The following is a 23325-nucleotide window of genomic DNA, read 5'->3' as shown; positions in this document are numbered from 1 at the left end:
TTTAGGCCTTGTGGGGTCCTCCACCGGGTCTCTTTAGGCCTTGGGGGTCCTCCACCGGGTCTCTTTAGGCCTTGGGGGGTCCTCGGCCTGAACAACGTTGAAGACCCCTGATTTAGTCTCAGCTCTCTTGGACTGCAACACATTTTTGTGTTCTCCGCTCGTTCTCGTGTGAGTTCAGGTCACATAAAGCCACAGCAGAGTTTGCCAGGCCTGGCCAATGTGTCAACACCACGGCTTCCCCTGACCGCCACAGGAAGTCCCAGTAGCACAGTGGAGTCCTGTTGTTCTCTGATACCAGGAGCCAAAACAACGGCAGCATGTGCAATCACATCAGTGAGACCATTAGAAAAATGTGCCGTCTCCAAATGTCTCCACTAACTTAATGCTCTACAGTTGTAATGACAAACACGTCGCTTCAGCAGACACGGAGACACACTCCAATGCTTTCGGACATATGTTTATGGCGACTTTGTGGTCTTCACCCACTCCCGAGGGAAACATCTGGCTCTTAAGCGGCTAAATGCTCAACTATGTTCACCAGCCAGTCGTAAACCGTCTGTCAGCCGTTTGCAGGTAGTGAACCTAGAGTTTTACTGAGAACAGCTGCATGCTGCCGCTGGAGACGAGGTTAGTATGAGCGACAACACTGAACCTAAACGGTGCTTTTGCATGCTAGAAAATCAAAATGCTCCTCTGAGAACCGCCAGCTGTAGACCTGGGTGATCCTGTGTGTTTTTCCCTTCTCACATTGGCATTCAATCCATTGTTAATACAACTATTTAGTGCAGCTTTGATAGGAAAAACATTGAAAATGCAGCTTGGTATAAACGCTTGTATCCCCAAATCATCTGCACCAAACATGCTTGTGGCGTTCACAGGAAACTCAGGATTTAACGTTAGGAGCTCGTGTTAGTTACTGTGTAAACTGCAGGTCCCACTGAGCATCTGTAAAAGCAGTACGTTTGTTTGGAACGAGACAGTGTCAGTAACAATCAGCACCGTTTATTTTATCCTGTTATGTCATCATAGCGTCCCCGGTTAAGCAGAGGTTGAGGTGTCCGTCATGTGTCTTTTTTTTTTTTCACTCTTCCCACCACTAGGAGTCGCCAAAGTCCGACATTTTTCAGGTTACACATAGGCAGTTTAAGATGTGAAGATATCCATGGTAGCCTGCATCCTTCGTGTTGCACACACACACACACACATACATATATGTATAACGTCATGATGGTCCAAACATAAAAAAAAAAGTTCTCCTGTCGAGCCACCTGTGTGTGCTATTTGCTGAGTCATCACTTAATCTTTGCGTGTAATTCCAGTCGCCGCCTTAAAGTTGCAGGCTTCAAAGAGCGTGGCGTTTAAGTAGCGGGCAGTTTATGTCATAGCATGAGAAGACGTGTATAGCACCAGAATACCCTGCACAGTGGGAGTATTTATCAGTTTGCACTTACACAGCAAGATGCACAGCTGGACCTCACACACTCATTTACAGCAAAGACCACACACACACACACATGTAAACATGCTCATACATAAACACACTCACATGCTCACAGTGCAGATTCCATCTGCCTCAGTGACAGATGAGTGTTGATAATTACATGTTACACCAGCTATACCAAGTGGACCTCCGAGGTCAAAGATAGAAGGATTTAAAAAAGGCTTGCTGTGATTGGTGGCCTGCGTTTTCACACCGGTTCAAGTAGGACCGCTTAGATCCACACTCGCGTTTCATAAATTCAACAAAAAGGTGATAATGTGTCAGTTTTTTGTTTATCGCTCATTTCAATTTGAATTTAAATTAAATGTAATTCTAACTGGTGATCCATGTTTAAGTTATTCTGACAACTAGGGTGACTTTTTTTCATCACTTTGTTCCTAATGACTTCATATTATTGTTTAATTAGTGCTTCTTAAGTAATAGTTATAATCCACAATGAATTAGGATTGAAATTGCAGCCTATGGGGTTTACATATATAAAATGGAATAAATAGATCAGATGTTTGTATCACACACTATCAGGGTTTCAGTCATCGTGAAGGAGACATGCACAGATTTCCGTGTGTCTTTTTTCATTTTCACACACAATATGCAAATTAATTGCATTTAACCGGAGCTGTTATTTTTCATCATATTTTCCAACACCAAAAAAAGGAGAGCAGTAAAGCTGCATTTCTTTTGGCAACCAACACCTCAGCCAAAGTGTAACAGACATCTCCTAATCAAATATGTTAAGTATGATCTTAGTAACTGTGTCATTTATTGCAAATCAAACATGCACATTTATGTGTGGACTAAATTACTGTTAGATAATATGGAAATTGGAAACCTTAATGTGCAAACACAAGTTATGTTCTTATGGGTCATATAGTCACATCGGCTCAACTTTAGCACTTAATTACAGACTGAAGCCTTTGCACATCAATTCTACTCTCAGCATCAGTTATAGGTGCCAATATGCATAAATCAATTCCAAAGAGCATTTTTTTTTTATGCACGACATCTCTAAAAATTTGAAGCTCAGGGATCCGTATAATTACTGAAGTCGAGGGGGACGTGAGTCATTTCTGCAATGAAACACAGCTGCAGAGTGTGAGACAACACTATGTATACGAGTTAGTTCACCTCCACATGTTTGATTCAATCACAGTCAACCCATCCTTTAGCTTCAGCATCCTGTTATTAATAATGGCTAAAAGAAATCATATTTACAGGTGTTCTGTAACTCAACCCAAAATAATAAAAAAGAATGTTGTGCTCTTGCTCTGTGTTAACATGTTTGCTAACTTTATTTGATGATTATGTGTAGATGTCATGCATTAAACATGTTCTGCTGCGTGCTTTATTGCAAGTGTTATTTGAAATTCTTCTGTTTTAGCTGGGTGATGTGACATGTGTGAGACAGATGAGTGGAGCAGCAATGATGAAGTCAAAAGAGGGCAGGAAGGGGCGGGCTGTTCCCCACAGCTGGTGTGTATTAGAGCATCACACACCTAGAAGATGTCTGTTCAAACATCATGGCACCACTCCTGCAGGCTGACTCTTAAGTTTTTAACTCGGGGACTATTTGTTTGGATGTGAAAGAAGCTTGTAGCAAAGACCATTTGGGGGCGGGGGGGTCCATGTGATCCTGTTATCAACACCTCAAAATGACAAAACCGTGACGCCATCATCACCCACAGACCCGGTGATCTCACCAACCAACACACACCAGTGTGAATGGATACTCCTGATTTACATCCCTTGCATTTATGGTTGATTCCTTTAAAAAAAAAAAATCACTCAAGAGTTCACTGAGACTAGACCTTTCTGAAAAACCTTCCCCACATCTGTGCTGCATCATGGAAAGCTGGAGAGAGTGTAGCAGTCATAAAACACAGTAATGCTGATTTATACTGTGTATAAAAAATAAGTCCTTTGTTAAGAATCCTTCTGTTGCAGCGCTGCCAACAGCAATTTCTATACAAGCTTCCAGAGGGAGCTGTCGTAAGGCTGGTAGTAAATTATGTGAAAATATTTCAAACACAATCAGGACACACACACCCCGACGTTTGAGCGATGACCAAGTTTCCCTCTCTGTATAACAGCAACTGGTTAACGTGCAAACATAAAACAATGGAAATGTAGTATCTCATAGGAACTTTTTTCCATCGTAATTTAATTATATTGTGACTTGGAATACGGTAACTTAATGAAGACCGAGCTGACTTCCCCCGGCCCCCGCTCTTCTGGTAGGAGATGTGGAAGATTGATGACTCACACCTGGTTCACTAAACAGTGCAGCCCACTACCAAACATACACCCACCCTCCCAAACCTCCCGCCTCTTTTGTCCAGTGGGAGAAAAAGCCTTCCTGGTTCTCCTGGTTCCTCTGGACAGTAGTGTGGAAAACACTCTGGTCACACTTTTCCACTCCTGCACTGCTTTCAGAGAGGGTGTGGTTCTTTTGGGGGCTACTGCTGCAGTGGAAACATCTACCCATCCAGCTACTTTACAGCTCACATGTGGGTGTGGAGATCTCCCATTTAGATTCAACTGAATGAGGATCCACCATACGAGTAAAGTGCATGTATTATCTACGCAAAATCTCTTTTCTGCCACAGAAACACATCACAGGTTGCATCTGCAGGAAGCAACTCCTTCCAGAGTCTCTAACACTGATCACTGCTCCAGCCTTTAGATGCAGCACCTCAAGACTTTTTACTTTCAGACACCAAAGTAAACTTTGTACAAGGCAGGAATGTCAAACAGCATTTTTTAGTTAAATTGCACACATACTCCACACTCACATGCCTCGTGCACTCAACATTGCTGAGGTCCTCTCCGTCACCCTAACTGCGGCTCACCTCTTGCCCTCCACAGCGCTCTCACCACTAAAGTACAGGTTTCGGTCATGCCGCTAAACCCAAGGCTGTCTGATATTTATGACCTGGAGGCCAAGAAACCTGTGCAAACCCATTATTATGACACCGGCCATAAGCTTACAAGTTATGACTGGAAACTATGCTATGGTCAGTGCACTATAAATAAAGCATGCATTTGTAAAAACCGCAGATGTAAAACTTACCCTGAGCTGACGTAGCCGTACTCCACTGTATTTGCTTTTTGAAGAACAAAAAATGTGATCAGTTATGTAAAATGACTGCAAGCTGGACTTTTGGTCATTATCCTCCTTGCAAATGCTCCTCGCTGGCTTTTCCAGCTCCTCCCCAGAGGAAGGCGGCTGAGCAAAGCGGTGATAAGGTCACTGATAAGGGGTGTGCAGAGATGGGGGTCCTGAAGGGAGGAAAGGGTTCAGACAGAAAGAGACGGACAGCCTCCCGGTCTCGAACCAGAGGAGATGTGGTGCTGAGTTCAAGGCTGCGATGGGACAAACTTCCAAACTTCTGGACTTCTGCCACCTCTCTGTCTTCCTCCTCCCACTTTCTCTCAAAAGAGGAAAAAAAGAGGAAGGGGGGGTAAATGAAAACCAGACACATAGCCCTGTTTGGTCTGGATGTGAGCAGTGGGGAGGATGATGTCACAAATCTTGAGTGGGATTTTCTCCTTACCTTTTCGTATATTTTGCCGTCTCTACCTCTGTGGGGCCCTTTTTTCTTACGCTCCAGCTTTTTGGAAATCCGTCGGTACATTCACATTAAAATGACATGTACATTGTTTAACAAACCCATTTTTAAAGTGACTTTTTGCCACACACGTTTCTCTTCAAATATGGAAAATTAATGATTGGTTCCATCCTGTTCTTCCAACAGATGATAAAAATATGTGGCTCTCACCAAATCCAACAAATCAACCACACAATGAATGTGTTCTGGCAGAGGTGAAAGTCTGAGTCCTGTTAAAGAGGAGCAATGGCACGGTGCCGTGATTGTACTTGTCCCACAATGATAAAATTAGCATTCATCAATGACAGCTGCTTTTGAGTTCATGCTTTTATTACTAACACCCTCAAACGGGCACAGATGAATGTTCAGTTGTTGCTTAACTGCATATTGTAGCCTGACATTGGTTTTGAATATTTCACATCAGGGCAATGATTAAGAAAATATACTCTAAAATGACACTATACATACTAAAATCCCTGTTTTTGCATCGGCTGCTGTGTTTGCAGAAAGCTCCAGCAGCAGTATGCAAACCAACAGAAGTTATAAATCTAAAAGCTGCAGAAATCCCTTTTTTTCCATATTTATCAAATGCTGTTGCCCGTAGTGACGAACCTGCAGAGTTCGTCACTATATCATGTAATAATATTCCGTTTCCAGTGATTAATCAACATGCAGTCCCATGCCCCGCCCTCTTTTATACTTTATACTTTTTATACTTTCAACACAGGTCCTTCAGTTTGAGCACACAGGAATCTGATGTGCACCTTTCTTAGGAACTTTCTCAAGAACAAATTTAAGAAAAGGAGATATTGATGAATGAGGCTCGTTGTTTAGGTTTTATAGTCCGTAACTCTTAATGTTTGGTTCCATCTCAGCGCTCTCGTCAACCTTGTTTACAGCTGCAGCAGGCAGCTGTTTTCAGTGGATACGCTCCTGCCAACCCACTGAGAGCACCGGTGATGAACAGGCAACTCTCAGAATCATTTCTTTTGGAAATGTATTGAAGTTTTTTGTAAAATCCTGTGTTTCTTCATGACACTTGGTGAGAGTTCATGCACATTTGACGCCCAAAAAACCTCTCGTCAAAGCATCACCAGTGTATCGCGTATACAAGCTGACATTGATAGAAATATAATATACATTGTAATGCATTGATTCAGCATCCCAATTGTATGCAAGCACAAACAGAAGGAGCCTGTAATGTGAGTACAAGCTTGTAGTGATGAACCCACGAAGAGTTATCATCCGGCCTTTTAGCATATTTGAGCTCGACGTTTTCGTCTTCTGGCCTGCAGCTTCGCTCTCATCCACCTTGTTTGCAGACCAAACCACCACCAAACAGCAGAAGCACAATGTAAGCAACTGAACTGGTCAACTTGGTGGAGCATTTAGTAGCTAAAGAAACTGACATTTACATAGTTGTTGGAGATTAATAATGGCTAAAAGAATAAAATCATATTTACAGGTGTAAATAAAAGCTAATGTTGCGCTCTTGCTGTGTTAACATGTTGGCTTACTTTATTTGATGATAATGTGTAGATGTTATACATTAATTATGTTCTGCTGCATGCTTTATTGTGTTATATTAAAATTCTTCATTTGGAAATTGGCAGCGTTCCAGAATCACAACTTCTCTGCTGCATTCATGTGCACATAACATTCTTACGCTAATGCAACTACAGTACACTAATGTACTTCACAGCATCATGCAGAATGAATGAGTAGCATGGAATGCTTTCTAGCATATACAGAGGGACTACAGAATGCACTAAGTGTTAACAGGACTGAACCCTCCACTTTGCTGTTGGAGTTCAGGCCAAATAAAGGGAGGACGGCTGCAGCATTTTTCTGTCCGTGAGCTAAACCAGACTTTGTTCACAGAGGTCAGTATGCCGTCCAATGAATTCCCTCACATCTGTGTGAATAAAAGTTGATCTCTAAACAGCGGTTGATTATCAGACGAGTTAACTCGCATTATCCGACGCAACCAATCTCTGCATTTATACTCTTATTTCTTAAATAACTTAATAAGAGGCTCCAAAAGTAAAAGCACCACATGGAAGTGTTTATAACACTGGCATCCATGTTCTGTTGTCTGTTGGTCATTACGCACACAGCTAATATTTCATGTTGTGGCGTTGCTATGGTAACCACTATTGTAATATTCACCGAGATACAAGCTGCTATTATGTTCTGGGAGAATATGTGACAAGCAACTAGGAGTGCCACATGACAGGGAGTGATGGCTTCTTTAATGATAATTGTAGACTCAACTTGGCCTTCGGTATCAACACTGTGGATCAGTTCTTATACAACCTATTAATCTATGTTGGGAGTAAAATATCAGAACGAGAAGCGTGTAGATCCACTGGATCCAAATACTCCATCATCATTTAGGAAACGTGTCTTGCGTGTATTCCCTTGTGAGTGAGCACTAACCAAACACAGATCCCTTCAAAGCAGTCATGGTGTGAGAAGGACTAAAGCTGATAGTGTTGGGTGATGTCAGTGTTGGGCTCGCAGCTTTAAACAATCCCTGAGATGTGGAGGCGCAGTGGAGCTGACATCTGTGGTAAAGGTGACTTCATGTGGGTGGGGGAAAGTGCAGATTGTTTCCTGTGATGATTTTTAAAGCTGCCCCGACGGTTGTTTCATGAATAACTGCTAGCTTTCATAAGACGGACACGTATGTCAGACGGGGCAGATGAGACCAACTCAACTTTACTTTAAAGATAGGAACTAGAGCAAATGGGACATTTTATTCAGCAGCCACATGATGTTTGAGGGTGAGGCTGTAAGGCCATAAGGTTCTTACAGAATGTGGAAAATACGAAAAGCATAGAGAGTGTGTCCTTAAGCCCTATTAAACTGTGAATACACACTTGTTTTTTGTACTCTCGAATAAAAGCATGAAAGACTCCCCTGCACATAACCGGAGTATTCAATCTGGTCCCCTGAAGTTGCTTTTCTTGCCTGTGAAGACGTTACCATTAGGAACAAACTGTTCACTGACCAGTTTGGGGAAAATGCATGTGTTGATTCCACCAACACACTTATTTCCACTGCAGCATAAGCAAATAAATGGGTGGAGATGGATTGGCCTTGCGTCACTCCGACCCTGTCTGATGAGGAAAGTATTAATACACATAGTAACGGTAGATGCTCAACAGAAGGAGGTGCAAACGCTCAGCTGTGTAAACCAGGCAGCAACCTCCTGTTCTGAAAAGTGAAGCTAATGCTGAGGTACCTTAAACTGTCATTCTACCAGGCCAGCATAGAGTCCAACAGACCAGAAAGCAGGGGATGCTTTACGGGGCGGGGCTTACCTGCTGATTGACAGGTCAATTTAGAGTCCAACAGACCAGAAAGCAGGGGATGCTTTAGGGGGTGGGGCTTACCTGCTGATTGACAGGTTGCTACCAAACTACCAATGCTAGTTAGCTACTAAGTAGTAATTCCTTTAACACTTAGCTGTAAAGTTGACCTTGAATTCATATGTATCCAGTAAAGTTGCTTCTCTGACGCTTGTGTTTGTCAGATCCGCCCGTCGCTCCTCCACAGTCCAAATATGGTTAATACCTTCTACTGGTTGCAAGAAGTCCAAGATGCCAAAATGCCGAACTGGAGGCTACATCCACTTGTTCTATACGGTCTATGGTTATACCTTTTTAAAGCTGCCTCCCTTGTGCCACAACCCAGCACAACCCCTGTGATCCTCCTACCGGAGTTTGACAGCTTTCTCACCAATACAAAAGAAACTAAACAGGCACCAGAGGTCGGCTGAACCGAGACAGGTTAGGTGAGAAACTAAAAGTAACACCAGGCAAATTGCCTAGTCCTGTAAACACCTTGTTAAATGTGGTATTTAAAAACCACAATCCAGCAAACACAGGCTTTCTGATATAAGGTATCCAAAGAAGATGACATAAGCAAAGTCACTAAGTTCTGATACTCCCCACTAGGCAATGGTTTATTGTTTGCCTCATGCGGCGTTCACACCGAACGCGATAGACGCGAATACAATCGCGTCAGACGCGTGTATCGCGCCGCTTGATCATTTTGGACTTTTTTAGCGTCATTCGCGCCATTCGCTTAATTCGCTTCATTCGCGTCATTCGCTTCATTCGCGCATGACGCTCATTTTTGAGGGGAGCCGGCGGGTCACGTCGGCGGACCCTCCTCCTCCGCCTCGGGGTACCCGATGCCAGAGTCCGTGAGCCTCCTCCGGGAGCCACGTCCCTCGCACCTCTCCCCAGAGTCGGGGCCACATTCGACCTCAGATCAGATGAGACAACCCGCTGAATTTAAGCATATTACTAAGCGGAGGAAAATAAACTATCTAGGATTCCCTCAGTAGCGGCGAGCGAAGAGGGAAGAGCCCAGCGCCAAATCCCCGTCCGACGGGCGGGCGGACGTGGGAAATGTGGCGTACGGAAGACCGATTGCCCGGTGTTGCGCGGGGGCCTGAGTCCTTCTGATCGAGGCTCAGCCCTGAAGGTGTGAGGCCGGTACGGCCCCCGTCTCGCCGGGGTCCGGTCTTCCCGAGTCGGGTTTGGTAATGCAGCCCGTCCATCTCAGCTCATCTGTCTGTCGGCTTGAACTCGTCGCTGATTGGATGTTGCGCCATTCGCGCCGCGTCAGACGCGCCATTCGCTTCATTCGCGTCAGACGCGCCATTCGCGCCATTCGCGCCGCGTCAGACGCGCCATTCGCGCCATTCGCGCCGCATCTCATCGCGCCAGACGCTCCATTCGCGCCGCCTCCGCCTGAATCGCGTGTCATCGCGCCATTTACATTGGTTTTCAATGTAGAGTCGCCGCTCAATTCGCGTCTATCGCGTTCGGTGTGAACGCCGCTTTAGTGTTATTGTATTGTCTTCTCTGTTGTGCCTGTGCGATTTATCTCACTGTGGGACGGGGAGCAACGTTGTTTGGATTTTCTTGGATGTGGTACGTTGAACACGACTGACACATGCTGTAAATTCTGAAGGTTATGAGTCTTATTTGTGTTAAAAGCAGATGCACTGTATTTCTCTAAGACTCTACGGCACGTGAAAGGCCTTACATGTGCTGCATGTCAATTCAGTTCAGAAGGCGATTCTTCAAATATCCCTGTAAGCCGAGATCCACTTGACAGCTTGACTGAATTAACGTCATGTGATAGAAATGTGTACACATTGACCTCCAAGCAAGTTAACAGAGGGCAGATGCCACATGCTGTTTTAGACTGGGCCAGGTTCAAAAGTACACCAGCGGTCTGTAGGGACTTGAAACCAAAGCAAGAGATATGGAAGTATTAGGTGATCTACCTTTTTATTTGAGCTGGATCACACAAGCATTACTGTTCAGTCTCTTCCGACAGTGGAAGCGTGAGGGGCCTTCGGCCTCAAGTCAGCCTCAAGTCAGCCTCAAGTCAGCTTCAATGCAACAAATAGTCTTCTTTTACCATTTGTGTAATTATGTTGTCCGTCTAAGTCATAATCAAATCTTTTCTGTGGCTTTCATATTCGTGCCGATGGTATAATGTTGTGGCACATGTACTGTACTTTCCACTTTCTGAATGCCGTTTGACTCAGAACCACCCAATGACTCATGAAAAGTATAAGAGTTTTTTGTTATTTTATTCAAAGATTTTTTTGTTCTCTTCTACAGTGAACTGTAGACGTGGTGTTATAACCACCAAGGCACCAAACAATCAGCTTGGTCAGCTCTCCTTGGCGACACCAACGCTCATTTGGCATGTGAGCATTTGTTCGTGACTCAGCCACCTGCTGCATTATGGGTAGAGCAACAGACGTGGTTTAAAGAGAGAGATAATCGTCGATACACATTGGGAGGACGGGTCAAACAAACGGGAGCTTTGTTCAGAAAACCACGGTTCGTGTCCTGTGTGAAACTTAAACGTTGACATTTTACGTGAGTAACGCGTTAGTAACAAGATTTGTTAGTCATGTGACTCGTTTGTCACTTGATAATCTTGTCAGTGAAGTTATCGTCAACCACGCTCTTTTACTTAAGTGGTTTTGTTGCCTTCCTGTGAAGACCGAAGTTCATCTCAGGATCCATTTTAGAAGACAGAAGTCATTTTGAATAGACACCATTTATGTTGACACGCTGTGAGCGACGGATGTAAAAGTGATGCTGGAGGGCAACGTAGAGCGTCATGGTTCAACCAATAAGCAGTATTAGCACTGCATTAGTACATATGGTAACGTACTGGACAGTTTAGCAACCATAACGACAATGGAAGTGTACAAAGTCTGTGATTTCCAGCGTCTTAGAGGTGACTTTATAGTGGAATCTGCACTCTAAGCAAGTTAAGAGGTTGGTACTTTTTTGTGCTTCCAACAGGTGGCCGCATCTAAAACCCAAAGCTACTGTTCATTTCCTGAAGCGGGATGCAGCCATCACATCTGGACACACAAGCCGGGGCATCAGTCTAAATATGGAAGTGATCTAAAGACAATTCTCTTGAACCCTGACTTGAATAAGTGGTTAGATTATGTGCTTCATTCATTCGAGGTAAAATGCTGAGTAATCGCCTCGAGCTCGCTTGGCAGCGTGACCGAGGCCAAGCTAGTGCTTGGGAAGCTTTTTTGTTGTTTGAAAGGCAATTTGAGCGTAATGTTAAAACAGTAATTTCCCCTCACAGTTATTTCTACAAATATTAACGCTTGACTCTCCCTTTTATACAATGGAAGGTCTTTCAACAAGGGTCGAATGAAAAGCACCAGGACGAACTTGCAATGGTGCCAAGTGAAACAGAATACTTAATCACTTTCAGGGTTGGGACTACAAAAATCCATCCTGCCTGCACCACTCTGTCATTGTTCACTTATTGTTTGTTAGTAACAGTTTAATCGCAGTAAAAGCAACATATCCAGCTTATCAATGATTAAGTATAGTTACAAGTCATAGAGAGTCATACATTAATATATTTGTCGTTTGCACATTAGGAATTGCAAATCTGGCCTGTAGGAGCTATCTATCCAAATTCTTGTGGTTAGCTGTGGTGAAAACATGAACATGTTGCACGGTGACATTTGTACAGGAAACATTTCATCACATAAGCTGGAAAATATCAGGCCTCAATAGAACATAGGGCAATTATGGGATAGAATATTTCCCCTGAAAACCACCATTTCTCTGAGACGGAGAAAGACAAATGATCATATGCAGAACGAAAATGTCTCGAATGTCACGGCAGCATTGTAGTCGTTGTGGTCACTAAGCTACCACGGCTTGTAACAAATAGAGTCCAAACAGATCAATAGTGACATCTGTGTTTCCAAGTCTAAAGACTCTCGGGACGTCTTTCACTTACAGAAATGAATGCATGCAGGGTGTAACATCGGTCTGTGGCTTGATTGAGATCATGCATCCTTATTCAAAGCACATTGGAGTAAAGTTGCTGAAAGCTGTATTGTAACGTTTCCTCAGCACGTTTCTTTCATGGAGACTTGACAGAGTTGTAACTTTGCTCTTACTGAGTTCATCCCAGCGCTGCTGCTTGTATCCACATTAGGACGGAGATTTAGAAGTTTGTGTAGCTCATTGTGTGTGTGTGTGTGTGTGTGTGTGTGTGTGTGTGTGTTCGAGCATTGTGTGTGCAAGTGTTTTGCTACGCTTGTGTAAACCAATTTAGAAAATGAAGACGACATTTTTGTCAAGTGAGGTCATTTTGGCCAGACATCAGCCTTTGCTTTAGAGTTGAATTCAAGATTATGATAAGACTTACAATTAAGGGTCAACAGTAGCGTTACAGTATTGGAACTCTGACTTTGGATTTTTTTTTTTAAATGAATACTTACAACAATGACTTGTCGGTTCATCCATGTGCAGTCGATTTGATTTAACTGTGTTACCTTTGGACGGAGACAGCTTTTTCCTGTTTCAAAAACAGCAATTGAGTGTGTTTCCAAAAATCAACCCATTCCTTTAAAGAATGACTCAGTCATGAGTCATATAGAAGTAGAAATGTGTGCATGTGCGTGTGTTAATGCATGTTTATCGTCTAAGTTTTTGCATGCTGCAAGTCGTTGCCAGGGGACAGAAACAAGGCCGAAGACTATTTATACAGGCAGTTTCCTCCACAGGGACGAACCCAGCCCCTTAAATCTACCCAAAGATTTAACATTCTGTGATGGATGCACTCATCAAATCGTCCATCTGTTAAATCTCATATCCTGCTTTGTTGCCATTATTTCTTGTGCTTCAGATCAGCAGTCAGCGAGAGGCTTGTCCCTTCTTTCTGCTGAGTCATCTCAAGCTTCAAAGCTCAGCATTTCAACAAAGGAGGAAGTTAAAATGAAACATGTAATCACTACGAAAGGTAGGCGGCAGTCTTTTATTTAGCTATTTCTACACAGTGGGAGGCTCCCACCGTCTCTGTTTTCTGTCCTGTTTTGTTTGTGAAACAAACCACAGCAACAATAATTGGAAAAACATGGATCTTTCTGGATGGATGTTAATGATTTATTAACCGAATAGAACACAGATTCAGTTTCTGTCAAAAAAGATTATGATAGAAGTATTTCAAACACAGAACGTTCATATATGATGTAAAGAAACAAAAGCATATTTACCACCTGAGGGATTTTTTATTTTATTTTTTGTCAATATTTCTGCCACCCTCCGGGGTCACCAAGTTCTGGAGGAATTACAAAAGACAACAGCTAAATGGAAAGCAGACAGACCTAACAGCTGGCCAAGAGGGGGGATAAAGCTGAAGAAAAAATGTTTTAGGCCCATACGGAGTTACAAAATGTGTTGCACACATGAGGAGCACAGCTGCGTAGCATTCTTCAGTGATCCAATTTCCTTTGATTCCTCAACCCTAACTCTTATCGGGATTAAACAATGATATTCTGGAATGACATCAAGCGATCCAGATGATCCACAGTGGCCTTTCCCTTTCATACCTGGATCATCTGGCTGGCCGCGTTCATGCAGACGATCCAAACCGTCCAAATGGTGCCGGGGCCAGATTTACTCCGAAAGAGACGGTAAAGCATCTCGGGGGTGTTTAGCACTTTAGTTACCTGTTCTTCAACCTTTTCTTTTCTTCATATGCATCATTGATAAGCTAGATATGTTAACGTTAAAGTGGTGGAACTTGATTAAAAATGCACATTAAGTGAACAATGATAGAGAGCAGTGCAGGGATGAGTCCAACTCCGGGAAGTTAGCATCTCACTGGTTCCCTCCACAAAACATCAACGGGAATTTTCCATTTGATTTGGATTATTGCAGAAAATAGGCTGTGTAAAAACATATTTATGATACTTACATACTTCATACATGAAAAAAATGTAAAGCTTGAATGCAATCAGCTGGATATAACCACAGGCCTTAACTAAAACCCAAAACCCATTTACAAAAGCCCACTGGCTTTGAGAGGAGGGAACTGGAAGTGCAAGAATGCTGACTCATTTCCCGGTTTTAGGACTGTCCCGGTTTCATTCCTGCAACACTCTATAGAACAGATCTTCTATAGAGTGTTGCAGGAATGAATGCTTAAACCCGGAAATTAGTTATAATTTTGGTCTCCCCTTCTATCTGGAAGTCAGTTTTTTTACTTTGAGACTACAGCGTTGTGTGACCTGACCGCGGGGTCACACATTTAAAGCCTAACGTTAGCGCTGTCCTTCTGCTGATGTGCATTCTCATGTCATAAAAGTGATGTTTCATTTGAATTTCTGCTTTGCTTTTTGAACTGAGTTCTCTAATAACGTGTGTCTGACTGTAACGGTTTCTTGTGTTTTATGAACATTATTGTGTGGCACAATTTAAACATACTAATTTAGTAACTGTACATACCATGTACTGACCATGTGCTTAACAGAACAGAAAGTGAAGCTTTTATCTAAACTAGCAGACTAATCTTCTGTATGTCCAGGCTCGTGGATGAGAGGATTACGGATGCTGTAGAAAACGCAGGCCACTAAATGAGAAGGAACAAGTCTTCTCCGTCCAACTCTCATTATTCAGTTATTTCTCTTTGAAATATGTTAACAGGGCACCACAGATTTTTTTTTTTCAAACAAACCACTTTGAGCTAGATGGCTCACTAACATGGTCAGTCACATGATGCACACATATTTCCACAGTCATTTTGGGTTTGGAAAGCCCTTCTGGAATATTCCTCTCTGAGTTTTCCCATGGCCGACCCCGGGCCTCTGTTACACCTCCCGTTACATGCAAAAGGTGGAGTAACTGACCACACCTTCTTCCCACACCACCCGCCCCATCACTGGGAGGTACACTCAGAAACAGGACCAGATACCGTAACTTCACAATCAAGAACAAAACCCCTTAATGATCTTGCTCTGGAGAGTTCTCAGTACATTTAGTTTCGGTAGAAATGAAACAGATGGTTCTGATAACTCAACGACATACCGCCTTTTTTTTTTACCCAAGCTTTCTGCGAATGTCGACTCGGCAAAAGAAAGAGTAGCTGCAGTTTCTTTGGCTCCCACTCATCCCCACAAAGAAGCTGGGACTGGGTGTCTCTCCAACTTTTAACTGTTGCTGTAACTTCTGGTGTATCACATCTCCCTCTTGCTCTGCCAAGTGCAGCCGCACAGCCCCCCCACCCACCCCAAACCCGCCAACCCATCACCCCCCCACCCGCCTCCGGTGCTTCTCTGACTCACCAATCCCACTGAACAATGCCCACCATTGAACTCTCAATGGGCGTCTTTAATTGACAGCTGGAATCTATTAATGCTGCAGCCAGTAGCCATGGCTACTCCACAATAAATTACATGTACATATTCATGAATGAGAAATACATTTTGAGATGGAAACATGGTCACAGTCTTGGGTTGTCCTGAAAAGGCCCTTCAGAGCTGCAGATGTTTAGGTGCTGACTCACCATACCATCGCCTTTTCCGTCCCCCGGGCCATAGCCGGTATGGACCTTGAGGAGTTATAATTTCCATGATTTGGATAAATGACTTGGCTTGCAGGACATCTGGGAGTAATCTTTGCTCATCGGGCGTACAGTTTTGTTCCCTTAATGTCAGTTACAGTGCTGACAGGGGGGTTAGACAACCGGACGTTGCAAATCTGAAGCATTACACACTTCAAGCCTTCATATGGGGTTTTTTAATGAGTAAAATAAGCATAATGTTTTCTTTTAAATGAAGCCAAAGTTGAGTTTACATGGATGCTGAACCAGCGGTTCTGCTGTAAAGACACAGTGTGTATCTTGCGACGTGAATCATTAGTTATCATCTGTTTGGGGGAGGGGCTCACAGAGTGGAACAGTGTTTAGCCTTCACATGTTCTGCTTCACAGGTTCACTTGAGGGAGCAGCTATTACGTAATGGCAGAGGCCCAACAAACGCTTCAACATGGGAGCAAAGCAAACACCACGCTGCTGTACTCCAGACCTACACATGCCTCCACACCCAGTGCTGTGTTTGACCAACAAAAACAGCCACTTCAGGATGGTGGTTTGCTGCAGGTCCGGAGGTCACTGTCCGACTTGGCGAGTCTGCATTATGTAAGTGACCCAAATTGTGGCGTTTAAGTGTCTCTGCACCAATCTGTTGATCTTCCCACTCCATGCTTCCTCACCTATTGTATTATCTCTGCCTGGAGAATCATGGATCTCCGGCATGCACGTTCCCGTGAATGACTCATCTCGCATTCTGTTGCAGCAAAATGTGTTGGTCTTGCACGGCCAGTTAAGGCTGCATGCTCAACCCCCCCTCTTGTTGTTTAGGTGACCCATGCTTTCTCAAAATACCTTTTATGGCTCGACTTCTCTCTTCCCGGGCCACTAGAGGGCGCTAGTGATAACACAGCCAAGTGCATTGCAGACCCCTGCAGCCGGAGACACAGTGGGGGAAACCGTTTGCATCCTGTTAGTGTTGGACGGTCTGTTGGCTAACAGCTAAAGGAAGTATCGGTACACACACTGCTTGGTCAGTTTAATTGAGTTTTTATTCATTCAATCACACAATACAGCAGTGATCGTGGCAGAAACACCTGGCAGAGAGCTGCCCTCTACTGAGTTCACCTTTCTGGTTCCACGTGTTCTGTTAATATTAAACTGATCCTTTAGTTCCTTGTTTTAGTCATCATCCCATTTCGCCCTATGAGCTGAAAAGTGACTTCAGTGCTGCCTTTGTTCCAGATGACCCAATAGGAAATGAATCAAGCAGCTCCAAGGTCTCTCAAGGAAACCTTGTATTTCTTCTCCCAGCATGCCCATTACACCGAGACCACATGAAGCCCACTTGGCCCACACTTTAAAGTGGCATTAAGCCCAATTTTCACAGTAGAACATATCACCTTTGTTTCAGCACTGGGGCTGATAATCCTGAAAATCTCACAGAGAATCAACGCCTTACTTTAAAGCTTCACACTGTTACATACATGACTTTGGTTGAGTGAGGAGACCAAGATATTTTACAGAAGAGGTGGCAGACCAGTGTTCCAGACCAGTGTTGACTTATTTTAACTTATATTACTGATGTTTTCTGACATGTTGCAAAGCGAGCGCACCCATAATGTTGCAAAATAATTGTTAATAATAAAACACAAAATCTGTGCGCATCACGGACTGAACTTACGAAGTGGATGTCGTCATGGTGATGTCACCCGTTGGTTTGTGGACTACAGTTTTGAAGCCTCGAGTTCGGCACGTTGGAATTCTTGCAGCCAGTGAAGGAAGTGACCATATTTGGACTGTGGAGGAGCGACGGGCGGATCTGATGAACACAAGCGGCAGAGCGGCACCCCAAGTGGCACCCTTACTAGATCTGGATCCATTTGGATTCTGGTGTTGAAGCTGCTAACAAAGTTAGCTTCATAATTCAAGGTTCAACTTTACAGCTAAGTGTTAAAGTCATCTTACCAGTTAACTACCATTGGTAGCCTGGTAGCCACCTGTCAATCAGTAGTTAGTCCCGCCCTCTAAAGCATCCCCTGCTTTCTGGTCTGTTTGACCCTAAATGGACCATGATTTACTAAAGAAGGAGGAGTCGCCGCCCCCAATGGCCAGTAGAGAGAATGCAAGCTTAAGGCATTCCAGCTTTGGCTTCACTCTTCAGGACCGGAGGTTGCTGCCTGCTGCTGGCCCATAATGCTGGTGTGATATTGAGACCTTCTTTCTTTCTGTGACATGGAGTCGTTCTGTCGTGCTTCCATTTTCTCCAAGCTACGTTGGTGCAACTCCCTGGATTCTTGACTCAGCAAGATCACCTCTCCCATCTGCACTAGAGCGCCGCTGCCAGCGGGTTCACCCTCTCTAAGAGATGAAGGAGCCCTTATTACTTCCATCCTCGCTACTCTTCACTGGTTGCTTGCCACTTTTGGAACCGAGTCAACATAGAGGAGATCTCATTGCCGAGCCCTTTTGCCAGACATCTTGGAAAGAACATGATGATGCACACAGCTGTCGCCCCCAGTGACCTGATGTGTTTTGGAGAAAGCATCGGTGGGAACAGCGGACCCATGAGGATGCGAGAGTAGAGGGAGCTTTTAATTTCTAAAGATTGTTCCAATCAAACCGCATTCCCAGGATTTCCCAATCCTGCATCACATCCATTTGGACACAAAGCTGGTACAGCACTGTGTTGTATCTGTTTAGTGGTTATTTGAAGCATCTGGTTCAGGCATATAGTACATTTTTTGAACATCTGCGTGTTGGTGCTGCTTTTTGAAGGCCGCAGATGTCACTCATATCGGCCCTGCAGACGGCTAAAGGGCACTGACAGCGTGTCTGGTAGGAATCATCCATTAGTCTTTATTTTGTTTTGTCTGATTTCAAGTAGCTAACCGCACGCTAGCCTCATGTTTCACGTATAGACAAGTGGCTTTCATCCAACTCGACAAGATCTTAGTTTGAACTACCTGGTGTGATCAAGTAATTAACTGAGAAATGCTGCACTGAAATCAGATGGTTTATCGGAAAGACCGTCCTTGCTCCATGCAGAGTATAAACAGAGTTATTCCCACAGGTCAGTGGAAAATGCTGATTATAGCTGTGATGAGATTCTAACACACAGAGTAAATAAACCATCCACCATTTTCATTTTACGCCATATTACTGTAATTATTCTTGTTTACATTAGTATTGTTTACTGTCCTCCAATTCTACTTTTTCTTTTGTTTGTAATTTATTTTATTTCAACACAGGGACAATGCCCAATAAAACATTAATCATGTACAACAAGAAAACATGCATTATGACAAAAAAGGCCTTTATATTTTTTGCATTCATTGAAATGAGTAGATATTTTGCACTGGGACCATCTTTCAGAGAAGCCAGAATGAGGAAAACAACTGAATACAAAGTATGAAGTAAATCAGTGTGTTGAGTTTATCTCTAAGGGATGCGTCCTATTTGGCTAGTCCAAACTAAACGGAAACTCCATCTTGTGCAGTAGCCCACCGGATGCCCTTTTTATTGGTACAACAACATGTTTCAGTCATTTGTCAGCAAAAATGCTTTTCTTCTCCAACAGTGCTTTGGTTCTGGTTTGGTTCTGGTTTGGTTAGGGTTAGGAAGCGGTTGTGGTTATGGTTAAAAGAACCCAACATTGTCTGTTGACTGTAGCAACCAGGTCAGACAGTGGTCTCACATCAGTCCCAGACGGAGCTCCGGGGCTTCGCCGTTTAAACATAAACATGTGCTTTTATTCGCTGGAATGATCGACGGCGTCATGTAACCGATGCTTCGGACCCTTTTCGTCTGAGGGTGAAGAGGACACACACTTCTGTATTTGTCTCACACACTTCGTCTCTGTCACACAAGATAGACAAGCAGAGTTTTTTCCTCTCTTGAAGGGAACGTGTGACACTCTGTAAAAGAGCCATGTGTGCTGCAGTGCTAAAGCTGTCTTTACAATAAACCTTTGTTATTTGGTCCAGAACGGCTTTCGCATAAGAAAAAAATGCACTTGATGGCCAGCGGTGCCCAGCTGGATGTGTGAACGGAAACTTCAACCAGCACAAAGCTGCCAACGTTTCAAAAAAATGGGGGATTCCCATAAAACACATTCCCAATAAAAGAACACATAAAGAACCCTTTTTGATATAAAAATGAACATCTCCATTCCTTTCCACGGACTTGCTTCACTTATAAATGTGATTCAAGTACGATGAACAAAAAGAAAAAGTCAGTGACCATAAACATCACCACGGATTAAAGAAACCAGTCTCCACCTACAATGTAACACAAGATCTTGGACACAGGATAAAAACCTTTTCAAAAAACGACACTGGGACGGTGTTTTACTGTGTGCAGGGGGGAGGGGGGGGGGCATTTCCTACTGTTATGGCTTCATCACAGCACCATAATGAAAATAGGCCTTCTTCCTGCTTTCCCATGATTACCTGGGAGGAGGGCCAAAACCCTGAAAAACAAGATATGAAAGTGAAAGGGCTTAATCTCACAACAGGGAAATACAAAAATCAGGGAAAAGGAGGAGACCAACCTCATGATGACTGCTCAAGAGAAAGAACTGTTGATGTTCTGAGTTAAATTCTTTCACTGTTTCTATTCCAATTGTTTGGTTTCACTTTTGTATCAGCGATAGAGTTGAAACAGGGTCAAAGCTACGACAAAGCTTTCCAGGATTAATAAAACCTCATAAACTCTGAGACCCGCAGGATCACCGGCGATCCTGTTCACATACTGTCTTCAAGGGGCTGTAGTGGGTCCCAAAGCTGGAATGGATCTACTGGTATGAAATCGGGATGTGATGAAACACTCAAGAAGAACTTAAATTCCAATACAAATAACAATTTTTATTTCAAATCCATCAGAAATCTCACTTGTAATCTTACAAAATAACCATCACAATCACACAACATATCCTACTACTTAATTGGGTTTTACTGTATCTCCTATTACAGTGAGAGTGAACCAACAGTGATGCCTGTATATCAGCACTCTGATATATTGCATGTGATTCAAATCGGCCCACATAGCTGTGGTAGGTGTTGGGCCGACCCGGAACCGGCAGAGTGACCATCAGACCTGTCGATGGCTCGCTGACCAGGGTTTCTATAACTCTGACTTGTTTGCACTGGAAGCTGTCCAAGAGAAATGGGAGGAAAGTATTCATGCTAACGCTCAGTGGAAGATAACGGCAGGAACTGACTGTGCTCAAGCCAACACTTTGTTGTGTTTTTTTTTTTTCTCATGGAATTCAAAGTCTCTTTGAAGTTCTTGCTATTTACAGGGTTTTCCTTTCATTTGGCCATTTATATTATTACTGTTGTATTTGAGTCTTTTGGTCATTGGACAAATCTTAAACTTTACATGGGAGGCACAAATGATCAATCAATGATTTATATCAAGTGTGTGTTTTAAGTTTTATATAGTGACTGAGTTTCTGTGAGATCATTTTAATGGATTTGGCAGTTCAACACATCTTTTAAACTAAACAATTCTATAAGCTTAAAATATTATGATTAAGATATTATTAGGAAATGTTGAAACAGTACATGTATTATTCTTGCATTTGAATTAGTCACCAAATTTGCCCTCAAAAACATATAAACATGAGAACTTGAGAACATTTTATTGCAAATATTAGACTGAAACTAAAAAAACTCCACTGAAATGTGGAGCTCTCTCTCAACAAAGTTATATTTGCATTTGGTGAGAAACTCTGAGACACATTGAGATCCTTCCTCATAAAGTGTTTACACACAGCTACACTTTAAATTGGTCACTGTTTATCCATGTTTACTTGCTTGCCGTGTTGCTACACTTCTTTGTGCTTTGCTGCAGTGGTGTAAGCAGAAATCACACCGTGGGTGGGCACACAGAAGGTCGGATAGACCGTCCAAGACCAATCAAGACCAACCATCAGCTATTTAATACATGGTAATCAAATTAGACCGTTCAAACTATGCTGGCCTGAATGCACCGCGGTTTAATAAAAAAAAGCCTGATGCATCAGAGGTGATGAACATGAACAGTCTGGTGTAGCCCGCCATAGTCACGTTCATATTCACGTTCATATTCACACAGCTGACAGCATCATCAATCAGATGTATTGATAGAGGAACAGCCACAACTGTAACGTTCGATCCTCAAAGTCAAGCTGAAATTAAAAATCTGTTTTCAACACTTATTTTAGATCACATCCGTTTTTAGTTAATTCTTTATAATTAGATAGTTATTTTTTGTCTTTTTTTTTTTCTTCTTACAAAATACAATTTATTTGTCATGTATTCCTATCAGATATATTATAGTTTCTTGCATTTTAATTTAATCAAAAATATAAATACTTCCAGACGGAAAATAGAAGATAATGAAGAGGGGGAACGTTGTTAGTGAGAACAAAGAAGACTGAAACGTTATTTGCAGATCGTTTCACAGAAATAAACACCTTCACCCCTCCTCACAAACCAGCGGAAAGGTGCCAGATATTAAAAGAATGAGGGGATGCTTGATCCTGTGGTGGCCTGCCTGCTCTCTCTGCGCCTGTGAACACCACCACACACTTCTAGTGGGTCATAAGTGATGATTGAGAGGGATTGCTATTGCATATTATACTTTTACCACATCCTGGGAGATAAACTCATGTTTACAATGTTTACTGAGATAATAGATCGAGAGAAGTAGGACCATTTTCTCATAGACTTCTATACAACCAGAGAGGAGTCGCCCCCTGGTGGCCAGCAGAGAGAAGTAGGGCCATTTTCTCATAGACTTCTATACAACCAGAGAGGAGTCGCCCCCTCGTGGCCAGCAGAGAGAAGTAGGACCATTTTCTCATAGACTTCTATACAACCAGAGAGGAGTCGCCCCCTGGTGGCCAGCAGAGAGAATGACAGTTTAAGGCACTTCAGCCTGGTACAGATTCACTCACAAGAAAGTAATAAACTTGCAAAAATATAATCTGTTCTCTGTGTTTATCCAGGCTGCTGCACAGGAAGATGATCCGGCCTGGTGGTTGAGCAAACAGGACTACTAGACCGCTGGACTGGGTCTCATGGTTTGAATCAGCCTCCAAGTGGGAGGGAATCCTTCTGTTTACGAGAGGAGAATAAGAGAATTAAATGACGGATCTTACTGGTTCACCTGCACACTGAGTGTGACCATGTTTCTGTCACCATCAGTGGGTTTGACCCGCCTTCACTCGCCCTTTCACATCACATGAGAGGACTTGCAGTGCCATGAGTAAACGTTTGGCTTCATCTATGGAGCCTGATTGGTCTGAGAGACAGAAGACGGACCCACCCGCTG

At 43.2% G+C, this 23325-nt stretch overlaps 1 protein-coding gene across 3 annotated transcripts in view; it reads right to left on the bottom strand.

Annotated features, from left to right (window-relative positions):
- Window positions 1-4846, bottom strand: part of LOC311022285 (collagen alpha-3(VI) chain-like) — a 152913-nt gene extending 148067 nt beyond the window's left edge. For all 3 annotated transcript variants that reach the window (XM_084023427.1, XM_084023428.1, XM_084023429.1), the window contains exon 1: window positions 4569-4846. The gene's annotated coding sequence lies outside the window, so the exon portion shown is untranslated. The remainder of the gene's footprint in view (window positions 1-4568) is intronic.
- Window positions 4847-23325: the final 18479 nt, after the last annotated feature.

The sequence above is a fragment of the Eutrigla gurnardus genome, assembly GCF_963514095.1.
Source record: "Eutrigla gurnardus genome assembly, chromosome: 12".
NCBI lineage: Eukaryota > Metazoa > Chordata > Actinopteri > Perciformes > Triglidae > Eutrigla > Eutrigla gurnardus.
This window is presented reverse-complemented; position numbering and strand designations above follow the sequence as displayed.